Source organism: Tinamus guttatus, unplaced genomic scaffold (genome assembly GCF_059628265.1).
Source record: "Tinamus guttatus ecotype Peru unplaced genomic scaffold, ASM5962826v1 Tinamus_guttatus_pri_ptg000340l, whole genome shotgun sequence".
Lineage (NCBI taxonomy): Eukaryota > Metazoa > Chordata > Aves > Tinamiformes > Tinamidae > Tinamus > Tinamus guttatus.
In genome coordinates, this window is record NW_028288874.1 from 516,991 (window position 1) to 544,927 (window position 27,937).

Consider the following 27,937-nt stretch of genomic DNA (forward strand, 5'->3'; position numbering starts at 1 on the left):
AAAAAAAAAATAAAAATCCCGCATTGTTCAGAACAGAAGAAGTTTATCCTGGCAGAGGACATTCCTGGAGTGCAAGCACCCAGTCTGGCACACATGCAAGCCCCAGCTATTAGCTCTGCATCAGCAGTGGGGATTTTTCTTACATCTTGCAGAATTTTTTTTTTCTACAATGATCCTCATAGTAATAATTAAAAAAACAAAACAAAACAAAACAAAAAAGCAGCAGCTATTCTTTATGCAATAGAATGGTGAAACTGGCTTTTTACCTTACTCAAAAATAAACTGCAGCACGGTAGAATCACTGCTTTTTTTCTATCAGATATATTTTATCTGCTTAAAAATGAATGTTTCTACAAATAGAAAATATGAATTTAGAGGTGATTATTAATTTATTTTACCTAAAAGTACCATGAATATTCACAGGTATTCAGCCAGAATATCTGTATCTAAAGGATGAAATAATATGACATCTAACATCTATATACCCTAAGCCACCGTTTTTTTTTTTTTAATATTCAGATTTTCCCTCATATTTCTACTTGAATATAATTCATTTTTACAAATATGTCTGATCCTGCCTCTGACCTTACTACACTTTAAGCTCTTTTCTGCTCATGGAAAGCTAATTTGCATTTTTAAAAAATGTGTCTGTATTAATGATCTAATTTACCACAAAAAAGGCTTTATATTAAATACAAAAAGGACAGCCATTAGCTTTTTCCCCACAATAAAATCAAAACAAAAAATAAAACATCTGATTTACACAACAATTAGTAGGGTTTTTTTAATAATATAACATTAAATGAATCTGTACAATTCAGCATTAATAAACATTATATATTGTGCAGAATTCTTGTTTTACAACCAAAATAAGGAATATTATACATATGCAAAGTTTTACAAAACACTTTTCTGAAAAATCTATACATCCATTTTAATACCTATATTAATAACCACAGTGGTTAGATTTTTTCTTTTACATAAATTATACAAAGTACATTGGCATTACATACCATTTTAATACCAGTTTATTATAGCTTTATTTCATAATATTGGAGGTGGAAATGGAAACAGTGCCATCATGTGATACTTTTCAGGCTACTTCACTTATTTTATTTCCAAGGAGTGAGTCTGTTGCTGCTGCAAAAATCCGAGAGTTCCTAGAAAAGCACGTAATGGCAGTGCAGTTTATTTTATGCCATTTTGCAGCTAGCTCAATGTAGGTATTTTTATGCATCAGGTATAGAAAACACCTCCTAAATCTGCACAGATAAACAAGCATACAATCAGGCCCACCATTATCTAGCACAGTTTTCTAACGCTTCACAAATTATCGAACAAAAACAGCCTGGTGAAATTCCTTTCAGTTTATACTGAACATTTTAATCCGAACAGCTTCATTTTGACAAAAGAGCAAAGAAGTTAAATTTGCTGGTTTTAATTAGTACTGGGCAGACTACTTGGAAAAAAACTAATACATGAAATTGTCACAGGCGTAGAATATCAAAGCCAAATCCAACTCATATTATATTTACTATACAAGATATTTTTAATGAAATCAGACTCACAGTGATTTTTTTTTTCTTTTTCTATCCATTTCATATTGAAGTAAAGGCATTTTTCTCCCCAGTGGTCACAATGAACTTGGAAATCCAGACTTGATGCTAAAGACACACATATTTCCACTTATCCCTTGTCTTTTCCAGAGATCAAGACAACCATTTGACAATTGCTTGGAATCCAGAAATGCAAGTAATCTATTAAATCTGAAATCCCACTTTACTGCACAACTCGCAGCTGCCAAATCTCAAGCTACTTTACAGTTCCTTTTCTTTTTAAAGATATTTCTTTAGTATAAATGAAACCCTCAAAGTGAATTCACTGATACACGGGTGAACGCTGATGAAGAAAAAGCAGCAATTCTACCTTTTGAAAGTGAGCACAGATGTTAGAAATTGTTTATAGAGTTTCAGAGTTTATATAATATGAAAAATGACTGAATTATACAAGATTAAATATCCTCATATGATTTAACTGCCTACGTTTCCACAGGAAACTATTACATTTGTGTGTTTATTTGTAAGCATAAGAATGTAGAAGATAAAACCTACAACATTGTGCATGCTTTCTGCATTCAAAAATATATGCACATAAGTCATATATATGAGTTATGCTCAAGTGTGTTTCATGTTTTAAACAAATGAATAAACAGAAGAGGATTTTACAAGTCAGTGTTATTTCATATATCCAGAACCCCATTTATGGGCCACCTCCACAGCTCAGGCAGCCGGAGACAGCAGAGGCGGAACAAAAAAACCACTGGTGAGCAAACCTGCTTGTGCTGAAGGGTAAAAAGAAACCCCGCCAAATCTGAGAGCCTCAGACGGCTGGACTCAATGCCAGAAACATGGAATATAAGAAAAATACTGCAATAAGAACAGTAGTAAATAACGTTATGTTCTTACTTAAATTTAATGTGTAATATTTACAGATAATATCTTCCAGACAACTCAAGCCAAAGCAAACTGCATTTACCAGGTTCAAAGACCAGCCAGTTCTGTAGTGCGTGAACACTGGTTTGTGCACCTAATGCAAGGGAATTTAATTTTTGTTTGCGACCCACCAGCAAACTTGATTCTGAGAGACAGATCAAAGAAAATGCAGATTAGGTAGTATTATGTATCTTGCAAAAACTTCATGTTTTCACTACTGCCAGAATACCCATCCTGGCTCTGAATTTGGTGCATGTACCTAGAAAATTAATTTGACTGTAATTTACTGAGCACAAGTGCTACATGGAACTCTTTGCATGGCAAAGACAGATCTATAAGAAGTTATTTAATACCTAGTATGAGTCTTTTCCAAGCTTTTTGTTCTTGTTGGTAATTACTATCTTGGAGTGTGATAAATATTTCTGTTTATCTCTGGCTTGGTCACCCTAAGGGTAGAAGAAATAATTTGTAACAATTCCCTGTCACTGTAATATGCACGGGATCTGCACCAGCCCTATGTAGTCACAGCTTTTGACTATGCCCTTCATGATGCCTACAGAAAATCTGACTTTACAGAATACCACCAGGACACTCGCAAAGCTGCCCACAAGAAAGATTCTGAGATAAATTTCTGAGATAAATTCATAACTTCCCTGCCTTCCCTTCACCCACACTCTCCTTCTGCCCTGTTATTCCTGGTCTGACTAGAGGGAGACAAACTATGCTGCAGATTCATACTTCAACCAAAAAGGAGGAGACGGAAGTCAACACTTGCCGAAAAATCTTCATGATTTTGAACTGAACACAATTGCTTTCCTGGATGAAAAGACAAAATTACACTTTTTATCTGTATTTTTATTTCTCTGCCTCAGAAACCCACTGTTCTATCTAGATGTCAAAATATCAGAATGAAGTCTGAATAATTTGATGTGGAAGCTCTAAAATCTCACACTGATAATTGAGGAGACGCAAAATGAGAGACGATATTGCTAAGTGAACACAGCCATCTGTACGTATGAACCACAAGGCCTCTGATCCCATTTAACATTAATTGCTCCTCAGATCATCTTGATTTGGAGGAATTTGGAAAAAAAAAAGATGAAATCCAAGCTAAACAAAACTTATACTGCCCATATTACAGAAACACTTTTCCCTCTACAAATCTGCAATTCGTAATATTTATAATTACATGCATTTCAATTTGTAATTTAGTGAGAGCAAAATACATGTTATTTTACTTTAAAACTGTGAAAAAGATAAAAGTATTTTTTCTAGTGTTGAAATGCCTAGAAAAATAATGGGCTGGCAGTCAGATGGCAGACTTGTAGATAGCTCACCCAGAAGGCCAATGTTTATCTAACCATATATCATATACCTCTGTCTGAATCAGTGACAAGGTCTAGAAGTAAATTCCTAGGCTACTAATTTAATTTTCTGAATACAAAATCACTGGACCCACCTGGTTCAATATGAATTGAGAAGATAAAGCAGTCAATGTGACATCGAACCTCACAAGAAAGTTGCTACATTTTCTTTATAGTGTTGAAAGATTTGGAAAGAAAGCCCTGTTTAGAGCAGTTTCACAGCACAGTGTTACATGGTAGCCTTCATGTGACAAAAGACACCTGAAAACACACCAGCCAACACCGTTTAGCTGGAGCGTGTAAGGGCTTCTCAAGCAAGCACAAATATTGCTACTTGCTTAACTTTCCCACCCAACCATAAGCAACAGGATATACTGCTAGAAAAGAGAAACAAACCATAGGTGGTGGTTTGAAAGCAGGTTGCGTGATCAGCTGCAGCACCGTGTTCCTCATCCGAGACGGCTGCATTGCAGGTGAGGACGGCTCCCAGGAATGAGCAGGACGGTCAGACCAGAGGAGCTCCCTCCGGATGGGTCACTGCTGCAGCTGCATGTTCACCTGGAGCAGGCCCCTGGGGTGGACACGAGAGCCCAGCTCCAGTGACAGGTTGCAAAGGAATGTGTGGAGGAGGTACGAGACACGGGAAAGTTCCTCTGAACCATGCAGTTCAAACCCATGAAACGCTCTTTTCTAGAGAACTCTACATGCTCCTGGAGGAAAATCAGCTTCACTTCAGTAAAAACTCTAATAGTCAGAGAGTCCCCAAATTAACTCTTACTAAGACATCAGCTGGAAAGCTGAGGAAACTCTTAATCAGAAGATTACTAGCAGATTCTCTGTGATTTCAAGTATTTTGGTTTTGGTGACAAAATTCACAGGCAAAAGGCAGGGATGGGTGGTGTACAATTAAATATGATTGGACATATTTTTTAACCTGTGGGACTGACAGACAAGAGGAAAATGCCTAGAACACGACCTCTTGCAAGCTTGAGGCCAGCCTTAGCTTACACGCAGCCTATCCAGACCAGTAGACTGTGAAGCGCTCAGAAGACATGAGAGATGAAGGAATTTACTTATAGTTAGAGAAGATACAGAAAAAAAGGGGAAAAGAAAAAAAAAAAAAAAAAGGCTATCTGCTTTTAAAGTCACTGGCCTTTTAGATGATGACATGAGCAAAGGTTTGAAACAAAATCTCCTCAAAGTGACTAATTTTGAGGTAAGCCTTCCTTTCACTCTTTCCTAGAGAATTTTTTTAAAAAAATAATGAAAAAGCACCTATTTGCTTTGGAAAATGTGCTTGTCTGATGAGAGGAAACCTACTGTCAATCTACATTTTCTGGACTACTGCTGAAGAGGAACAGAGTAAATAATCTCCTTTTTAATTCCTTTATGCTACCTGCAAGGCTTCTAATACTAATTCCTTGGAAAGACCGCTCTATCTAGCAGTAAGCTTCAGGTGCTGGTCCCTGTATGGCCGTTGTCACTCACTGCCACCTGAGGCAAGACTCCTGGGAAATTATTACAACTCTCAGAACCAACGAGGAGCTCAAGATAAACTCGTGCTGCCTTCTGTTTCTTTTAAGTAGGGATACCCACAACGAATGTCACTCCTCTTCAGCCACTCTTTCACAACATGCTACATTCTGCAGTTGCATCATGTTACTTCCCATGTTCTCTGACTGAAGTAAAACAGACATGGAAGGTCTGAAACCCAAGTACAAATATCAAAAATTTTATCACTTCACTCAGTGAATGTAAAACAAAATCTGACTTGAAAACAGAAAAAAAACAACTCCAAGTTTATGCTGGTGACATTTTTCACCGTGAATCAATGCTAAATCTATTTCCAGTCTTAAGAGGAATCTACTTGGATTGTGGCTGCTCACAGTGTTTCAGATGAGCCATAAAACAAAACTCCTGAACACTTGTGCCTGTGGATCACATTGCACTTCACAGCTGTTGTGTTTTACCCCAGCAGAGGGTGCATTTAAGCAAGTGGAAAAAAAGCAATTTTCTTTTATAGATAGGTTAAAGTGCTTAGAGATCTTTTTGAATGAAATGTGATACATGTGTTTATAATATATTGAATGATTTCTATCAATTATTAAGTCTACCTGCAATGTTTGTCTCATTTTTCTGTATTGCACCATGTACCATGGAGAATGAGAACCTAATTCTGCAAGATAAAGTAGATGAAATGGTGAAGACTGAAGTGCGGATCTAAATTTCAAAACATTATGATAAATGTGTAGCAATCCCACATTAAAGAACTCCTATTTTGATTACTTTTTAAAAGGAAAACCTAGACTTTTTGTTTAAACTTCTACATTAGAGGAATGCTGAGGTTGCAAAAGCAAAGCATTTGAAAAAAACAGAACATGCCTGAAGTAAAGTTGTTCACATGGCATCATTTCAACCTCCTCTGCACGACCTTTTCTCCATCCTTCGTTACTAGATCCTACACTGTTCGTTTCCCCAGGACCTATGTTGCAGCAGTGCACTGGGTAGACGGTGTTCTCAAGATGAACTGTGTTTGCCTGGCACTGCTATTAGCTTTACTTCACATAGAGCTTGTTCTCTAGGCCCCGTGCTGCTTCTGCTGCTGGAGTTGGAAGGGATGCAGGCAGTGACACTGCATGTTATGGGGACACATCAGGAAAGGATTTCTGACACAATGTTTTTTTCCACAGAATGGAAGGAAAAGGAGAAGGGAGGGAAGGAAGAACGGTTTGCCATCAAATGCATGCTCTTCCTCAGTTGTCAGACTTGACCACCATTGTGGTAGCTGGATGTAAATAAATGTCAAGCTTCCTCAAAATTTCAGCAGTGGTCTGCAAGCCTTGCAGGCAGTTCACACAGAGGTATTTGGAGACAGAAGGTATTCAGGGAGGAATTCATGCCACTTGACTTTAAGTTCCTATTGCACTGTCCCCATGTCTGAACTATCCTTTACCCTTAAAATTGGCAAAGAGAAAGAAGCAATTCTGGAAGCAATTCATCTTCTTTTAATAGAGATGACTATTACAGAACAGATGAATTAAACCTCATAAGTACACATTTCTCTCCAAAGTCCATAAAAGGCATCTTTATAAGTAGTTCAGATGTAGACATGGATCTGGTGAGATCAACTCTATGCCTGAAGTCAAGGTAGACATGCAAAAATGACAGTAATGGGCATGGTACACTGTAAATAGATGCTGGATCTATGAATGAACGTCATACTGAATGATCTCACCAGCTACTGCCATCCAGCCTGCAAATAATGCAGAGCTCTATGAAAAAAAAAAAAAATCTTGCAAATCTATAGGAGACAAACTAAGACCACATAGCTGTGAAATACACGGGAAAAATCAGTCACTTCCTTAACTTCAGTCACCTGACCAAGTAAAATTCATTCTATTCCTTGAGGGAGCGATGGGAATTCTTACAGAAAATTTACACTTGACTCCTACAGCTTTCCAGGATGATAAAAAGAAAAGGCTCTTCTTTCAAAAAATATCCTTCATAGGAGAAGGCTCCATTTTCAAACAATATTTCATGCCTCTTCTAGCACACTCACTCAGGTGTTCTCTCTCCAAGAATTTACACTTTTTTTCTTACTCTTTTACCAAAAACAAGAGTTCAGGAGTAATTTTTTATCTGAACTCACTGTTATCTAACCTCCTCCACTGCTAAACCGATAAATTACATATCAATTAAAGTAGTGATTATATCCTACTTAGAAATATTGTTCTGTGGAAGGGAGGGTCAGTTGTTAACAGTTTTGCTGTTGACGGTTTCTCTAAAAATACAGCTAAAATAACCTAAAACCTAAATTACCTCTAAGATCTTTCTTTGCTGACATGCCTTCTAATTCATGCAACGAAACCCTTATTACACTTGATAATAGCTTAAATAAGACAGATATCTAATAATATGAAAAAGACAAAACCCGACTTGCATCCCATTCCAGAAAAATGCATGCAGGACAGTAAAATTTGAAAAACATTAGAGCCTTAAAGGCAGATTTCAATATAATGAGCATAAAATGGCTATTATATTGATATTTACTATTTATGTATATAATTATTATTACATTATCCTAAAAATCGTACACTGCTACGTTGGAAATAAGAGAATCTAAAGCTAAGCTGCAAAATTGAAGTGCAGCATGTTAAATGGTATGCAGCACTTCATATGCTGGTAAAAACTTCTAGAGATGACCCACAATCACTAGAGCTTTTCTATCAGCAGATTGGGTGTCTTTCAAACATGAGTTTTCTCTGTAGCATATATCTCCTGCAAAGATACAATGTGACTGAATTACACATGTTTTATTCTTCTGACCAATATAGACTGAAATTCTGAACAGAAAAGGTCCATAATTACCTTCCAACATTTTTTCTTCTTCTAAACTTAAGTGAAAATGCTCTTTTCATAATTTTTTAATATTAGACTAATAAGTGACAGTAGTCATTCTTTGTGAAACATGAACTAAAATATATTTCAAGAGGTGAGGACGCCTGTGAATTAACTCAGGATATTTTCAAATGCAATTCTATTAAATGCCATGTGACTATTACATAGTTCTACCCCTATATGGCAGTAGGACTTAGAATGAATGAATAAATGAATGATTTAGGACGAATGCAAAACAACAACAAAAAATCTAAGGAGTTTTCTCATCAACAGAACTTATGATTAACAGCATAGACATTCTTAGGCTGCAGCCTTTTTCTCAGCAGAGGTGCTATTTTGGGTAGTTCCATTATACAGGCCATCTGTTTTCATGGATATTAATATCTTTGAGGTCTCTATTTCTCCATCAAAACTGTTTGAAATTGGCCAATAGGTCCAAGAATCCTTACAGAAGACAGACAGACAGACAGATAGATAGTATAATCGTATCAACTTATGAACCTTCTGTTTCCTTACAAAAGTATGTTAAAAATAGCAAATCTAGGCTATGGTAGCCTAGGAGATAGACAATTCCACAGCAGGGCACTTTCTGCAGGGAAGGCCAAGCCACAAGAACATAGGAATTTGGAGCTCAAGTCTAGCAGTAAGAATTCGCAAGCTGATAAACTCCCATAGCAGGATAAAAGAGGGAAAGAGACCAGATAAAAACAATTCCAGTACTACATTAAATGTTAAGGGTAAGATTAATCAGTATATTTTAAATAGTGTATATTTAAACCAAAAGGAAATAAAATGATTTATAACATCATGGTACCTGTTAGCATCTTTTGCTGCAATATTGTAAGGTAATGTCAAGCAAGTCTTAGTATAAAGAGCTCCCTTTTCTGGTTTTCAAACTATAGCCTGGTATTGGTGTAGCAACAGAATCTGACAAGCCAAATTAATTTAAAGGCAATAATTCAAATGGAGTCTTAGCAAGGATTAATATAGCACAGTATTTCCCATAGCTATGGGTATGTGGTCATTAGCTCAGGTACAATAACTCCTCTCAGTAATTCAGTCATGCTTTTGAATACTCCAGTGCACCTATGTCATCTCTTATTTATTCAACAGAATAACAGCTGCTTGTAAAGAATGGCGTGGTTTTGTTACAGGACAAGTAATATAACCTCTCCAGCTCATTCCATTCATTATGCTGTTTAGTATGAAATCAAAATTAGATCACAGAAGACAGCATATATCTTACACACCATTACTGCCAGAAGCGCGCTGAGGATCAGGTTTACGAGGGAGAATGGCACTCATTCATGCCCCGAGCCCTGCGCTCGGCACGCAGGTAGAGCCAGGACGCACTACTGCGTGTTCAGCGTGCCCACAAGCGGGGAGGGATCCGTCTTTGTTGCTTGTTCACCAGGGTCTGCATCTCTGGTGAGCGAGTAACAGAAGCTCCACTCACATTTGGTGCACTTACTTCATTGATAAGGAGACTGCTGAGCATGCCAGTCATTCACACCGGACTAAAACACATCACATATTAGCCTGTTATATATTCTGACTTTCCCTTTTGTGCTTCTGTAACAGATAGGAAATTCATATCCACCTTATTTACTTAATGAATGAGTTCCTCTCACTGTAAAGTTACAGAGGATTTTTCACAATCTTTAATAGTATTGCAAAGGAGATATACAGCTTTGCTAATTTAAGTCTGAATCCACTGAACTCAAATTATAATTTAAATTTAATAATAAGAATGGTTTCATATCCAAAATCTTGTATAATAAATTGCATAAAGAGCCACAACATCATTATGCTAGCTAAATAATACAATAGTAACACAAGAAATAGCAAAAACAGGAATTAAATTTCACACATGTTCAAATAAGTAAACACTATTTTCACAACAGATTCTGGAAACTAAGTGGAAAAAAGAATGGAGAAAATGAAGTCAGCTGAAGAAACAAAAAAAAAGAAAGAAAAAATTAATTTAACAGCTTAATATTCAGGATCCTTTTTTTTTTTTAGAAAACAATATGCTCATGATTCAAAAATATATGTATACTGTAAGGACAGCACTTTCATCAGTCTGCTTACAGTTACAACACTGCAACCCATTAAAGAATCAACCAGAAATTAAAAAGTATAAAACTTCACTGGAATACACACAAATCCTAGCTAGCACTGTAATGTGACCTGCACCTACTCATGCATTTCAAATACTAGATACAGCAGCAGAGCAACAGGAAAAATTCTTCCGACTTCCTTCCTAAGGACTGATGAAGGTGGTCTTCAGAGTATCAAAAGCAAAAAGGGAAAAGGATGAAGCAGAAACACAATAAAGATAAATATGAAATATCTGACATGCCTGACATAGGCATGAATCCAGGACTTGCATGCATGTGGGCAAAAAAATAAAATAAATATAACAGAAAATCCTGAAGTATGGGCCTAGGTTTGCACCGTGTCGTGCCAGTGACTACCCAAAGCAGTCGCGCTTTGCTTTCCTGCTTCCCTGCAAGCACCTTGCAAGGAACTTCAGCCCACTAAGTCACACTACCTGGTATTTGTGCTAACTGGATTCCATTACTATGAATATTATTTATATGACTAAGGTAATAAAACACAGAAGAATATTAATCCTTTGCGACATCACTGCATACTGGAAATCATCTGCTTTAATTACTAAATATACACAAAATATGCAAAACTTACACACCTTGCTTTCCTGGCCCAAATTTACTTTGTACCGACAGGGAATAATTTTAAAGCAACAAATTGCAAAACAGTTAAAACGGTCAATGCCACTAACAGTGTCACAGGACGCAAGCTCAGCACAGGTTTTACTCATGCTCTTTGCAGAACTTGACTAGATTGATTCTTGATTTAATACACACTCATGCCCCAGAGCTTTCCCACCTTTTTCCATCATCCCTCCTTCCATTGTCAAACCATTTATAAGAATCACCCAGCTTTTTCTACACTCGGAGTTTCTCTTGTACTGTTTCTCTACTGCAAATAACATCTCTTTTAGAGGGCTAACAGCTATTCCCCTTTCTCTGCTACATACACGTAGGCTTCTGCTTGTGCTCACATCAGAATTACTCATTCCCACATGGATTTTCTCCTTGCTGCTACTTTTTTCCCCAAGTCTTTGGGATCAAAAGTCCCCAGGTCTTTGGGATCAGAAGTAACACAGATCAGATAGGTGAGATCCAGACAGGTGAAGGAGCACATCTGATGCCTCAGAGTGCACCATAAAATAAGAATTTAACTTTTAATGTTACAACTTATCCTAATTACTGGAACCATCACTCCATATGTTAATGGTAGATAGCAAAGTCCAAATAATCGAGTCCATTTTCCTTGCAACCATTTACCTACTTTTCAATCAAGAACCACAAAATGAGTCACCACATTCAATATAGCTATTTCAGGCCATCCTACACAAACTGCCATTAATCTAGCTGATTAACAGTAGAAAAAATAGCAAACAATCTGAGTGGCAATAAAGGAACATTCTTCTTTCAATTTAAGATAATAAAATTGATTTTTATTCTATTTTTTTACTATTTTTTTAATCTGTGGAGCCACAGCAAGGATGATCTTAGCACAGGCTGCAAAACCCAAGGTGAGAGCACCAGAGTAAAGAGTTAATTAATCAGTGGCCTCTGTACCTCCAATATCACCAGAGTTGTACCACACATTGTAATCCAATAATAAGATAATACTTTTCCAAAAGTATTTTTTAGTGTTTGACATTATTTTTTACTTACAAATTCTTTCACGTATTCATATTCTTAGACAATTGTTACTAAAAGAAAAAAGAGATTTTACTTTAAGAGAAGGTATATTCTATATCTGACTAATTATGTACAATATTCTCCCAGTTTTATGTGTTTCCAATTAAAATTTATTGACATTTTGGGACAAAAATAGTTGCTCCAGGGCAGAAAAACAAACTCTTTACACCAGCTGCTTAAAATGGACTGACACACATAACTCTTACCTGAGAGGGATACTGTACCTCATGAGAGTATATTAATAAATCAGGTTCTATATCACTGATTAATTACAAACACTGATTAAGAACTCCATTTTTAAGAAAAGTATTCTCAACCCTCCCCTACACCCAAACATATTCAAAGCGATGGCAGGGGAAACTAAGAATTGCTGCATAGTCCCAGTCTGGGAAGCTTCCAATATCAGTGGATCAACTTTTGTGATTGGAAATTCCAGGTGGAAAATTTAGTTTATATCAACCTGTAATTCTTGTGAGCTCAGTATTCCCATAACTTTTAGATCTTACATAGTTTATTTTAATTGCTAGAGTTGTTTTGCCTTGTTTTGTTTTAACTTGCAGGAGAAGAGGATATGGTGGGAAAAGGAACTAAAAGTCTTCATTAAAAAAGTAATCAAGGAAATTATGTAAATGCATTTTTAACTACATTTTTAAATAAAAAAAATAATTAAAAGTTCAGCAGAAGCACAAACTATAATTCTGCAAATTATTTCTATAAATCTGTTTCTCACTGGCTTCTATCTCCCAAAGATGGAAACCTAAACTGGGCAGCCGTGACTAGCAGGTTTCGCAGTGTGACAGAACCTTCTGCCTTCTCTCACAGAATGACAGGCAATGGATCGTAAAGTTTTTGATCTTTTGGGGGTTACCATACCCAAAAGAAAAAAAAAAAGTATTCCGAGCTAACCGATAGGTGAATTTTAGCCCAGCTTTTACAAGCTAAGTCACACAGTATATTAGTACTTGGAACGGGTACTTGGAAGATGGGCAAGATGAAATGAATGAAGGAGGACAAATTTTGAGACATTGCTTTGAGCCTTCTGCAAAATCATGATACATCTTCAGGATGTACAAACTTATCAGACCTAGAGTTAATGCAGTCATTGCAGACGCTATTAAATCACAGCAACATCGATTTCGGCAAGTAAGTACACAGATAGTGTCCCACATGGATTTGCAGTGTCCTACCAAAAACCATACTATAACAACTACGCAGCGACTGCCTTCCGAAACAGCAAGATTAGAACTTCTTCTGGTATGGGTACACACAAAATGACTGCTTCTCCCAAATGCAAAACAACTTAGGGCAGACAACATCATATAAATTATATTGGCCACAGTTCTGAAAGTCTTATTTGCATGATCAGGACCAGAGAAAAAGGGAAGCAGAAAGTGTTTATTATATATATAAATATTTTGTTAAATTTCAAAGCATTTGCTAAATGAAAAAGCTGTGAAAGTATCTCAAATTAGCTGCAAATGCACAATATAACAACTCCTAATGTGAAGAGACAGGACTATAAATAAAATCTTACATCGATTCCCTTGAATTCTTCTCCCTTCATGTTCTATGCTTGAAGAAACTTTCAGAAATGACCCATCTTGATATTAGTACAACACATCTGGTATTTCTGGTTCTCTTGATGCTTTACTACACTCTTGACATTGGTCAGCTAATTTCCCTAACATTCATGGCACCCACCAAATTACAACACTGAGATGATGATGAAACTAAATGGTTCTATTATAATTTATCCAAAATGGACATCACACTTCAAATAGATATCATATTGCCTAAGCAATCAAATATATGGGCAAATATTTTTGACATATGCTAAAAAACGAAGTCATCTAATTTTTCTACACCACCTTGGAAGATATGACTCTTAAGGCCTATGAAATGCAAAATTTACATCACAATTCAGTCAAATACTTAGCAAGCATCTTGAAATTAAATGTATGCAATTCTATATTGAAGTTCTGATGGCTCAAATACTGTCCTATCAAGCCACAGATGAAGGTATCACCAAAACAACTGATGCATCAACCTAACTCCCAATATTAATTGTTCTAATTATCCTTAAGTGTTTTTTTAGACAAAAAGACTGTTGGATGCTCAGTCTCAGCAGAAAAACCCACAATTTCCTCTCAAATTCTAGCTCCTTATTGAGAAAGGTCTCTATAGGAATGGAATCTATTTATGTCATTTGGCAGAGCGCAAAGCAAATTCCCACAACACTGTTTTTCCTGAAACTCAAGAAAGTGGTGAAGAAAGATAGTGACAACAGGGGATATTCATGAAATAGCTAAAAAGAACAACATATTTTACAGCTAATTTGCATATTACTGAAATAGGTATCATCTGATTTGCTGATTTACAGAAAAATGGTGCAAGTGCTAGTGCAAGAGCCCAGGAAAATTAGATTTTCACATTTGCACAGATTGCACATAGTACACATGTAAGACTTCCCAAGTCTCCTGCTGAGAACAACCTGCTTTTCCAGGTTGTTCTCAGAACCAGGTAAGGATTTCCTTGCTCCAGTATCAGCAGGCTCCCCACAAGAGTTACTGAGGTAGCACAGAGGAGTAAGAGGTGTGAGTGCTATGGCCTTTCCAACGCCGCTCAGCAGCTCAAGGAAAAGGACAAGAACAAGGGATTTAGGAAGCTTAGATATTGTTCCCAACTGAAATGAATCTTAGACTAGATGATGGGTTATAAATAACGGATGAATGAAAAAGTAGAATTTTGCAGTAAATGTTGTTTTTGTCCCCCCAGTAACATGAATCTGCTCAACTGAACCGTAATTTTCCCTCAGTTGCCTGACGAGCACCAGGACCAAGAAGAGGCAAAGTTAAAATTAAATTAAGGTGTATCTTCATTAAACTAGGAAAGAAAACATGCTTTTATTTCCTTACTTCTTAAGTAGATTAAAGTGAAAGCAGAGAAGTATTTCCTTCATCTGGCCACACAAGACAGCTCATCAAGCAGCTAAAACTTGCAGAAGTAGTAGAAACAAATACCAGTGCCCAAACTCTTCTAAAAATCTCCTACAGTCACCTGGAAAACCCTCCCACCGGAGATGAAGGATCACAGAGGTAGAGTCCAATATACTCATATAGGCTCATATGTATTCAACGAGCCTGAGACAATATACCAGGAAAAGCACAAATAGCATGACGTATCCTACATGCGAGTATCCTATATGTAATTATCCTATATGTAATTAATTTTTTAAAAAATCACTTCACAAGGAAATTATTCTGAAAGTATTAAATTAGCTGATCAGGAATAAACTTCGTTGTTTTCTCTCCGAGTGTGCATAAATATCCTCAAAAAACACAATAAATGAAAGAAAAAACAGTTATAACACACAAAACGTATTTTATATAAATAAATAAATAAATTGAACAGTTTAAGCAACCACATAGAGTGAATTTAGACAGACTTTTGTTATGCTATGTGTTTTGCACTGTGTCAAAGCAATATACCTGTTAAAATAAGCACAATTATTTTAACAGATTTGAATGAAGCTGTTATCTACCATGCAGTGGAGATGCTTAGGATAAGACTTTTAAAGCTACTCTATTACATTCAATTCATGTACAAAACAAAATAAAAAAGAAACAGCATGCTTTAATTTCAATAAAGAGGTTTAAAATGTTTTAATAAAAGCCTTTATGTCACAGGATTCTGTATTCCTAAGAAGTAAATAAAACAATAGCTCCTTAAAGCTCACAGAATAACTACATAAGCCATTTTACAAGGAGGATATACTTTTTCTTCTTTTCTATGAATGTTTAAAGCTCTCCTTCAAGCTCTTACTAAATCTATTGATCTGTGAAACGCACTGCACTCCAGGGAGGCAATTCACTTGACGTTATATATCAAATGATGAGATGAATAATGATCATACCATTTGGTAATTAAACGTCTTACAAACCTTTTAACTGACTGAACGTCAGAAAGGTCAAGTGAGGTCCAACGTATTTTTTGTTGTTTTTTAATTCTTTTGCTATATTAGCCATTTAAAAGTCATATTTAGCAGTAACTATAACACTACACGGCAAAAACAAATAATTAAGCAACATAGGTTTTATTCCTATGTCATTGTAAAATCTGAACACAGAAAAAACAGTTCTTTCATCCTACAGTTCTATTATAATAATAATTGGTGAGCTCTCAGACAAGTAGCCACTCACTCACATAGCGCAAACCACCAGCAATGCTATTGGATTAAAGGAAATGAAAAGCACACGAGCAAATACAAAATATATCAAAGCACCATGCAATCAAAATAAAGTTCCTTGATGACTTCCTGTGCTGTGGCAGGTATCTGTTTTTTGGTAGCGGGTGAATATAGGCCATTTGGCCTGATACAAATCACCCTCAGTACTTGTCAGCTTGCATTTTATAATTTGGACTTTCTATCTACTAATACGTAATACAAACACATATGTTTAACCCCAGAAACAAATCCAAAATATATATAATAAAGACGTCACCTAAAACTGCAAGTAAGTTTTGTATTTTGTTTGTAAATTTTGTAGTTGCAAAGGCAATCAAAAGATGCACTAAACAAATACTTTTTTTTTTACTGTAAAAAAACGCTCTCTATACTACACAAACAACTTTCCTCAGCGGCTGAAAGTTTCTAACACCTCTGTCAAATATGGAGTTCCTATAAAAGTCAGCATTTACTCTCACATAGCTTCAGCATCATCATATGTGTTGTCATGAATCAAGGCCTTCATTGTCAAAAGGATAAATTCCCCATCTTCATGCAAACTATCATCATCCTTCACTTCTCAAATAGTCCCAGATCCCAAATACCACTAAGAATTTATTAGGATTTTCCTCTAGTGATTTTCCTAGAAAAGAGAGAAATCACTATTAACTTGAGAAGAAAAAGTCCTCCATCTTTATCAAAACAAACAAACAAACAAGAAAAACCCAAAATGGACTCAGTTTAATCAACTTTTTGATACACATACAAAACCTCACCAGGAACTCCAGAATAGCTAAATCACACAACCTGTAGAATCCCATATATTATTGTTATTATGCAGAAGGGCAGACTGGACACTCACAAAACCTTTCCTCAATCTAGAGAAGTCAGCATCCTGGTGCTGTTAGTCAGTGCTTCTGAACAGAGCTATCTCACTAATCTAGAAGTGAGAAGATTTGGGGGCAGAAACACGAAAAAAGACAGGAAATTTTACACAGTGTCTAAGGAAGCAAGAGAGCAGATAACTTTGCCAGTTGAGCAAACAAGGAATCAGAGTTCTCCTGGTAAAATCTCCCACCATGCTGAGGACCAGCTTTCACTAGGGTATCTAAAATATGCCCGGGAGACACTTTCCTAATATCAACTCACAGTGCTTCATTTTTGCCTGTCTCAAGGGCTGGAACAGAGGTCAAATTTGCAAAATGAAAAAAAAAAAAAAAGCATAATTAAATCACAAGTTCTACCTTCTGATAGAACTGATCTTTACAGTATTGGATAGAATATTCAAGACTATTACTTAAAAAGTTCAAAATACTGTCCTATCAAGTATATTAAATCAACCCAACACACAGCTTTTTCAAGGCCAATAGATCAAATAAATGTAAAATACCCTGAACTAAAAATATTTCTGAATTGTAAAATTAAAATAATATAAATAATAAGACAGCAGCAACATTAACACTTTCTCAGATTCCTCTCTCTCTCACACATATTCTATAATTACAATAATCAATATATCTTCTGCTTCCTCACTACAGAACTGGAAACAGAGAGAAAGAGCATTCATTTTCCAATGCATACAAAGCAATGAATGCATACAAGCGTCCATTTTCCTAAAAGTCAGAAGAGCAAGATTTAAGAAAAAGAAAAGTTGATTTTATAAGATTAACTGGATTATCCTATTTTCTTTTATAAAGGACGCTTGTATTTTCTTTTTCTAACTGCTGGGCATCCCCAGGAGAACGTCTTTCCTTAGAAAAGCACGTAAACAGGGGGCACGATAAAGCTTAGGCTTGGACAGCTAAAGGCAGAACACATCTGGATCAAGCATGTTCTGCAGCTCCAGCAGGTGCTTTAGGCACTGACCTGTACTGAGATGTTCTGCTGCAGCCCAAGGGCTTGACTCCACGCTCACTGGCTGCAGCAGCTAAGGATGCTGCAGCCCTCTCACTTCTCCTCTAGCTCTTGGTCAATGCCACCACCCCAGTGCTAGAGCTGCCTGCTGCCAAATGGACCATGCGAGCACTCCCTACACGACTTCTCTGCAACGCCGAGTAGCATCGTTCAAGCAGCTGTGGAATATGCCTTGGTCTAAGCCAGTGGATTTTCCACTGAAGCATCTGAAGAACATGTCTACATTCTTTTTTTCCAGTTTTCTTGTTGCCGATATCAGGTGGGTACCGTAAGCATAGAAAGGAGAAAGGAAGAAAATAATTTCTGGTGTAGTAGCATTAAGAAATTGATGATAAATGGAGATACCCAGATAGCTATCCACAGTAATCTATCAATATCTAGATATTGCAGACACCTAGACCTGCAGTAACTCTTTGTTAATGAATTATATGTTTTGCAATTATGAAGCTTACTGATAATAATCAGTCTGAAATTTCTCGAAAGAGAAGATTTTGCGAAGGGGCATACTTACCTTCACATTTCCTTTCAATACTGCTGTTCTAGAAGACTAGTGTAAAATGATTTTATCATAACAGAACGCCTAAAACATTTTTTCTAGTCATCTGAAGTAGTTCAGTTCAGCTGATGAGCCACATTTGTAAAACCAAAATAAAAAATAATAATTCACTTAGCACATGTGATCAGTAGCAAAATTGATTTGAGGGAAAATCCCATTTTGAAAGGTCTGATACAATGATGATGCAAAGATTCTAAAATCCTCAACTGCTTTTATTAAACAATTAATAAAGATGAAATCTGGAAAAGATTATGTTCACCTAAAACTAGACCAAAAGCCTTTGACGGGGTTGAGTAGGAATTTTGGATGTGCTGCTGTTCCATTTTTAGAGAGAGACTGAAGGAGAGAATTCATTTATATTTATGTCAAAAAATTACATCATACAGAAAACAAATTCAAAACCAATGGCATGTAGCCATGTGAGAAACAGCTTCTATCTCAAAAAGAAGAAAGCAAAATACTCACTAATTTGCTTGTACACCTTAATAAGAAAACAAATGCTGTTTTCAAAATTAGTTGCAAAATATTAAAGACAGATGTTACGGGTCACACGCATGTCATATCATACTATCAATCTGCTCTCCTTTGAAATGGTACCTTGAAAAAATAACACAGAGTTATATTAGGCTGCAAATTCAATTGGAGAAGTACAGAAACATCCATATGAATTTCAAAAATTTAAAACAAAGTTTAACTCAGCTTCTTCCTGAAGTTTAGTAACAATGACTTGAAATTGGAGTCCATTTCACATCAGTATAATTACTTATATATATATATATATATATATATATATGACAGAAGTGAACAACTTCCTGATGAAACTTGTATTTCCTGCACCTTATTCTTGAGAAGCTGTATTATCTAAATTAAATCAAGCAGCTTTAACTTTCATTGGCTCAGTCATAATTGACTGAATTTTCCTAGAGGTACTCAAGTCTATATACATAGGCTTGGATATACGAGAAGAGCCACTATATGCAATAAAATACCATCTATTTCATTTCACCTTGATCACTCAATCTCAAAAAAAAAAAAAAAAAAAATCCCTGAAAAACAAACCTGAAAATATAGAAATATTTGAATTGTGTAAAACAAAACCCTGGTGCCCTGAAGCAAGGTTTTCCCTTTCAATCACCAATAAAAACTTGTCCTCGGTTGGCTGCGAACAATAACAATTAACACTAAATAGCTGTTTTACAGGTGGCATTAAAAATTCTCAGGACCAGTTCCAAAGGGATAGTGAACTCCGTCTAGTTCCTAGATGACAGTGACCACATCAAAAAATAAACAAAAATTTCTTTCTCTGCCATATCCAACAATGAATTTTCTGAAGGACAGAAGAAATTGTCCTCCATGACAGCTAACCACAGTTCTAAATACAAAACTTATTTAAAATAAGCTTTTATGGAGGTGAACCCTCAAAGCAATCAGACAAACTATTCCATCTCTTCAAGATCCCATTTATCATTACGAAGTAGATCTATTGCCATTTATTCCATATGCAGTTACTTGTACTGAATGTCTTTTTGAATTGCCTACATTTTTTTTTCTATTTAAGATGAGGATTTTAAGTAGCTGGTTTACTCTATAACTGGGAAACAGAGGCAACAGTAACATGAAAACTGGCATTTCAGAATTACTTACAGATATAGTCAAATAAGAGACTATAGTGAAAAACAAAACACATAAGTTGTTCTGGGAAATCATTTTGTAAAGGAAACCAAATGTGGTTTCCTTAAGCTTTATAGAAATCCAAAGTAAACTATAGTTGAGGTCTCTGTTTCTCTTGATAAAATTTGTCTTTATTCTCTATAAATCAATCTGTGCTGGAAGACTTTCAGGTCTCTGAGTATTTTCTTCCACAAAGTGTGATAATGTTTAATGGCTTTCCAATTTAAGGAGAACAACCTGTGACAGATAGCAAAGACTTCCCAATACAGAAATAAGCAATAATTCGTTGTCTTGGATCCCCTACCTGCGAAAAAATAAGGAAACCGTATGTGCCTAATTAAACTCTAATTGAATTAATGTTCTCTGTTGCCTACTCAGAAAAACAACAGCTTCCAAGAACTTCATTTCATGGAAAACAGAAGAAAAGAGGAAAACAAAAAGGCTAAAATGGGGATTAGTGGCGGATTTTTGAGTCTTCCTCTGGTCTTTCCCAATGAAAGATTAAGCTGTTCATGACTCTCTTATCCTATTTCAAGAATGGAAAGAATTCCTTGGGATGAATGAGGTGAAGAAGCCAGGAAGATGGGAAGTCCTATCTGACTGACCCAGTCATTACATTTTCCTCCTTGAATGCTGAAATTTTCAGTCTGGAACAACTGTGAGAGCATCAAGAGTTTGGCCAGACACACACAGTCCTCAGCATGGCAACAACAACAAAGAGAAAATATCTCTCCAGAGCGTAACTGGTGCCAGTGTTCTGGACTATAAGCGAAATAGAGTAATTTTCCCTCTTAAAAATATGACCAAAATGGGAAAAAATGAGAATATCATTTGCATTTTCTTAAGATTTATTCACAATCACACTGGAAATATGAATCTGACAAGCACTGTTCCTGCCACTGATTGCATCAGCACAACTGTGTATTCTGGCTAACACTTCATTTGGAAATCCATCCTTACTATGCTTTTCCAGGCTGTCAAGTCTCTCCTGCAAGGCATTTTAAAATACCTCATTCATAATTTATTTCAGAACCTATACTCTTGAAATCTCACAAACATCCCATCCTTGTGTACTGCCAATACCTTATATTCCTTTGTAATAAAATTATTTACTTTCTTTTAAAAATAATTTTTAACAAAGTAAGCTTAGCAGATTTTGTTTAAACATGAAGAGCAAAATGAATACATTTAATTTCTAAACGACTATGTTTTCAAGGTGTGAAATTGAGGCTGCACCTGCAACTATTTTTGTGTTTTTTTTAAAACCATTTTATCTTTATTGGCTTTATCAACTCTAGAGGTGTTTTAAATTATTTGTCATATTAAATGAAAGCTCATGTATCTTGCTCTCTTGAACAAGTAGTCCAATTAGCTACAACGAACTCAGCAGACCAAGGAAAAAGACCAAAGTTCATTGTCATCCAGATAAAAGAGAAGAGCTCTAAGTTTTGGGTGGTACCTTAGCTCTCTACTATGTACCATCTTGTTTCTAAAAACAGCATGGACTTACTATGTCACTTAAGTAGAGCAATTCTTTGTAAAAGACAAGTGCAGGGAAGAGTATTTGGTTTTTGTGACCATACGTTTATAACAATTTATAATGGTTTTAGCAGTCATGTACTTCTAGTAATGTATCATATACTTTTAGAAATAGCAGTGCCTATTATAGTGGTTTTGGTTGTAATATTTAAAATTATAACAGTTACTAAAATCTTGTGAAAGAAATTACCTGGTTTGCATTATTTCACAGAATTATTCTCTCAAAGATTAAGTCATTCTTAGTTAATACTGAAGAGCGTAAAGATCGTACAACACACTCTAGAAATATTAACACGTTATGCTTTTTTAAATATACATTTTAAGAGACTGGTGATCCATGTACTAAGGCATCAGAAGCATTAAGAACTCAAAATCTGTATATCCATTACTCTTAAGTCAAAAATCTCCTGTTGTCTGAGAGAGGTAGCACCTTAAACAACAATGGAAATACTACTGGAAATGATGACAGTATTTTCAATAATAATAGTTTTGGTAAAAAACATTAACAGTTCAGCAGCAAGTCAGCAGACTCCTTTTCTGGGCGTACCATGCATAAAAAGTATTCCCATCTGCTTCATCGCTTTGGCTTTTTTCATGGGCTTAAACCTGTCAAATTATTCCATTTGATTTCAGGGAATTCTCATATGGCAATCTATTTTATTTACTTTATCTTCAATAAAATGCTTGAGTGAGCATTAGCAACTATGAGACACAGGTTTCAATCAGTCCTCTGGCAAAGGCGTCAATCTACATTAGACCTACTGTGCTGTGAGCTGCAGCTAGAAAGCGGCTCGAAGACAGGGCACCAGTGAACGACTCAGCGAGACCTAATAAAGCAGCAGTGAAGAAAGAGAAAATTTTCCCCAGACGCTACCGTACACCGCTTATATAATGCAGGTGCCTGGTTCAACACACCAGTAGCTTCTTAATAAAGCTGACAGCTAAAAAGGAGCTTCAGACTCCAACTTTATTTTACATGACAACTACAGTAATGGTCCTCTCTTCTCAAGCAGGCCGCATTTAGAAACCTGCATTCAGTTCAGTTAAAGATTAAGAGATCCCACCTCTATTATTTGTGTCATATAGGAAAAAAAGAATCATAGAATTCTTTAAGATGCACACCATCGCTTCCCATTTCATACAATTACTTGAAAAAGCGGCAGTTTTCGAATGGCTTTTCCTTACACATTTCTATGACATTTTAAATATAGCTACTGGATCAGACAGAAACCACAAAATAATCAGTGTTATTTGAGCAACAACTCATTTCTGAAGATGATATCATTAAGGACTAGTTACAAGAAATGTGGGGCATTGCTCCTAGATGCTGTGAAAATATCTCCCAAAGCACAAACTTTGTATTAACTGATGCAAGTTCATATTTGATATGGGCTGTAAAAAGCAGATTATTGTAATAGTGCTCTTCCCAGCAAGTCAGACCATTAAGACTGTACTTACTGTTCAGCTGAGGCGAAAAACAGACCAGTTAAAATACAAAGTTTGATACTTTGATACTAGCAAAAATTTACTACCTCATGGTTCCAGGCCACAAACTTGATACTATGAACGTAAACTACTTTTTGACAAAAAGTTGCCTTCATTTTCATTGCCTTCAAGTTCTCCCAAATCAGTAATTTACAACTATTCACAATCATCCTAGAAAGTTATTTTGAAATAGTACAATAAAGAATCTCTCTGATCTAATACTATTCCGTTAAAAAGTAAAGTACTGTTTATGTTTCACACTCCTCCAGGTGGAAACCAGATTGTCAGTAAAGGCCATGGGTGCTTGATAAAGCCCATCTATAGGCAGAGACTATTTGGTAGGAAAACAGGGTGCACACGCATACAACATGTACATGAGTCATGCCAAGAAAAAAAAAAAATGTTCACCACAGTATCTCCTTTCCTAAAATAGGTTAATACAATCCCAAAGAGTTAATTAATGTAGTAATTATCAATATCTTAATTGATAATTGATCTTAATTAACAATAAGTAACTATAAATAAAATCTGATTCACATGACACATGAAATTCTCAAATTTAGAAAACCTCTTAAGCTTTTTTTCAAAGCCTATTCCGAACACGCACACGTAACTGGACTGCAGACAGTCCTAAGAAGTGTACATTTAAGTTGTCCAAAGAGGACATAATAGATTTTTTTTTGCTGATTTTGCAATTTCCAGCATTGAGTTTTGTCCTACTTTCATTTTGTGCAGCTCTAACTCAGTTTTCTAAAACTTATACCTAAACAGTTAAATGGATTATTGAAAGACAGGACAGAAAGTATACAGATATTTTACCTATGTTGATTAAAGTTTGACTTATAAAAACAATTTTATTTTTAGGTATTTCTATCAATACTTTTATAACTGAAATCCTATTTTTCAATCAGTGCAAAGACACTGTGTCCTGCCATAAAAAACTGTATCAGCTTTAAATGACACAGTCAAGCTCTTCAGCCAGAATTTACTACTATTTCCTCACAGACTACAAAAAAAATTACTCCCTGCTTGTACATATTTCAAGAAAGAAAGACCAGTGCTGAACAGGCCAAAAGAAAAATTGGCTTTCTTTAGAGGGAGCATTTTTATAGACTGTATTTAACTTCAAGTTATGGAAGAAAATAACTGAGGAAACAGAGTAATAGTTGCTTTCCTCCATATGCCTTAAGTTCCAGACGTATTGGAATTCAATAAAATGATGCTGCCAAACTATTACAGATACACAAGTCAGTATTATTACATGTCTAACATTATTTGGTACAGAACATAGTGAATTTCCAGAAAAACATCCTCCAAAAAAACATCTGGCTGGCTCACCAGACCGCAATTACTCCACTCCAGTATAACAAAAATATTCCTACCAAATCAAGCAGTTCTCCAAAATCCTGACACTTTTGATGGAGAAGCTACCTAATAGAACCAAAGACAAGCAAATCTCCTAGACATATGTCCACAAATAGGTGATAGTTCACCATTGGGTATGGCAACAGAAAACAATATTACCATATATTCACATAGAGACATGGGTGAAATCTCTATTTTCTGTGCGATACCACTGCCATGTCCATAGCACCCTCCCTGTATAGCACTATATATTCTTTCATCCATGACATTGCTAAGCTAAAACTGCATCTTTTTTTTTTTCCTGTGGTTTTGCCATATTCATAGTATACACTTCAGGACAGTGCCTTAAGTCCTTGGAAAAAGCTTTCCTGAATCAGTAATATGAAGGTAAACTGGAAGAAAGATATTTTCCTTTCTTATTAACCAGTACTTAAGAATAGATAGGGCAAAGCAAGTATCAGGTGTATCTTGTCCTTCACACTCGGTTAAAAAGGTTTGCGCATCCTCCTGAAGAGGGAAGCTTTTGAAAACTTATTGTAAACATTATTTCATTACTAATGACTCTCACTAACTCCTTTTGCAACTACTCTCTGTTCTCTGAACCGCAAGCCCATGAATATCACTATATTAATATTATGGATGATATAAGTGTATTTGAATATTTCATAGTACCTTAACAGCTGATGCATGTAATATACTGTAAAATAGCATGCCTGTATTTAGGAAACAGCTGTACGCCTAGAAGCAATTGGGCCTATTCCTCTCACAGGGAGTTTGTTTGTTTTAACTTGTTGAGATAAGCACCTGTAAAATCAGCCACCAGTTGAACATATTGTGAAGTTTATCCATGAAAACATTGCCTAAAATTTGGGATTTAAAAAATGCTGAAGATATAGGCAAGGTGTTTTTCTACTGTTGTGCTTTGCCAACATTTGAACAACTAAAATACTTAACAAGTAAATTAATTATTTGATAAGATACCAAATATGGAGAACTCTGAAATGAATGTGAGTGACTTCCTAAATTCTACTCTTACACTAATTCCTGCAGAATGTCTTCTCCCAGATCTCCCAAAAGTAAAAAAAAATGATATATAGTCTTACATGATTTGCTCAAGATGGCTGTGAAAGTCTGGAGCAAAGCAAGGTATTCAGTTCAGGCATGTCAACTCCCAAGGCACTACTTTATGCACTAAGTGTTTCTTTACGGGAAGGTTCAAACAGTTAACACACACAGCAGTTCAAACAAGATTTGAACTCATGGTCTTTAACATCATGGCATATTCCTGTTTCTCAGTGGAACACAGACTGTTCCTGTTTCAACAAACTAGGGATATCCAAACTCGGGAATTCATCACTAGCTTATCTGGTCTTTTAAAATTTAACGCATTACAAAAATATTTATTAAAATATAAACTAAAAGAATTTTCTTTTAGAATATAATTGTAATACTCAACAAAGTATGTAAGCATGAAACTTAACTTTAGTCACTCAAGACTCAAGCATAAGCAACTTAAGGAACAAAATTACAGTTATTTTCAGGGATCTGTATATGATTTTCTTACTACTAATGGTACTGAACTCCCTTTAAAGCAAAAAGCAACCATCAAATTACAACAGAATTACCAGAGAAAGACATAGAGCATATGCACCAGACAGACATTCAGCCACTAGAAAACATTGTATTCTGTATCTGAGATAAAGAAAATACTAATTCTATTATTTTCAGTTTCTTCTACATAAAACAAGGATATTATTTTGCTAACTTCTAAAAAAATGGAATACTCTTGTTGGGTAGAGCTAAAATTTAGCTTGTTATACAAAATTTTTCTTTACCACATTCTAGCTTCCAAGGTTCCAAAGTCCTTGGTGAGAGTTCAGTGTTTTTGCTTGGGTTTTGTGGCAGAGCCTGAAAAACCCAGGAAAGAAGAGAGAAATTAAATGTTCCCTGCTATCTAGTTCAAGCAGTGAATCAGAGGAAGCACAGAGGAGCTATGAGAATATGGATCAGTAAACAAGAACAGGACCAAAGCAATCCACAAAAAAAAAATCAAAGCTTTGTAATGCTTGATCAGTACTCACCTGCTTCTTCTCAGCCTCAAAAGACCTTTTAACTTCAACCTTGAACTGGAGTGACGTCTGAAATCAATTCCAGCATCACCATCCTGACAAGACAATGAAAAACATTTACAGCTTTTGGACATCATTTAATATGCTGTAACTAGTTCCAGATATGCATTACAATTGTTTATATTTTTTCTAAAAACTTTCATGTAAGCATTTTGCATAAAACATGGAGCAAGTTTAAAGAGAAAGATTGCAGAGTAGTGAGCTTAAAAAGCGATCTCACTGTAGTCCACAAAGGAAAACCAGTTGTTCCTCAACTTTCTTGTAGTAAGGAGACAAATAAGGTACCTCTCAAGGTCTAGTTCTATTTTTGTTATTCTGTTTTCACTAGGAAAGTACCTAAAAGCAAACAAGAGGGAGGAGGTTTCACTGAAGTGGCTTGTTCCAGACAGAAGACTGTACACAAAAACACGGACAGTGAGCTAACCAGGAAACCTGTTTTAAAGAGATACGTCTTCCTTGAGCAGAGTACAAAGTATAATTTTACCACATTGTCTATGATTTTTATTAGATAGATTTATTTTGGTTGGAAGGGAACAGGAGGCATGGTGGAACGGCTAAATTTAAACCTAAATATGCTGCTAGGGAGGGCAACGGACAGGTAAGAAGAAAAAGATCAGCTGTATCATTGAGACTGTACAGAAGAAGACAGAGGGCCAAAAAAAGCAGAGGAAGGAAAGATCATACAGATCAGGAAAAAAATACACTTAGGTTGCATCCAAAATACTAAATCAAGCAATGCCTGACAATATCTCTGATGGCTGAAGTCAACTTGCACAGCTGAGCCCACATCTGTCCTAGCATACTGGCAAGGCCTCCAAGAGCTCGAAGGAACATCATGGCAATTCCTCAAGGGTCTCGAGGAATGGGGGGGCAACGCACAAGCCAAAACGGGGCAGGGACCCAGAAACACTTCCACACGTTGCCTGATTTACTAATATAGCCATGGCCTTAATGTCTGAAACTCTGCCACTTCTGAAGCTCATCCTATCAGACTCTGGAAGG

The 27,937-nt window shown here is 35.9% G+C and overlaps 1 protein-coding gene across 2 annotated transcripts in view; it reads right to left on the reverse strand.

Annotated features, from left to right (window-relative positions):
• Positions 1–27,937, reverse strand: part of FOXP2 (forkhead box P2) — a 349,666-nt gene that overhangs the window by 250,409 nt on the left and 71,320 nt on the right. For both annotated transcript variants that reach the window (XM_088529736.1, XM_088529738.1), the window contains exon 2: positions 26,888–26,970. The gene's annotated coding sequence lies outside the window, so the exon portion shown is untranslated. The remainder of the gene's footprint in view (positions 1–26,887; positions 26,971–27,937) is intronic.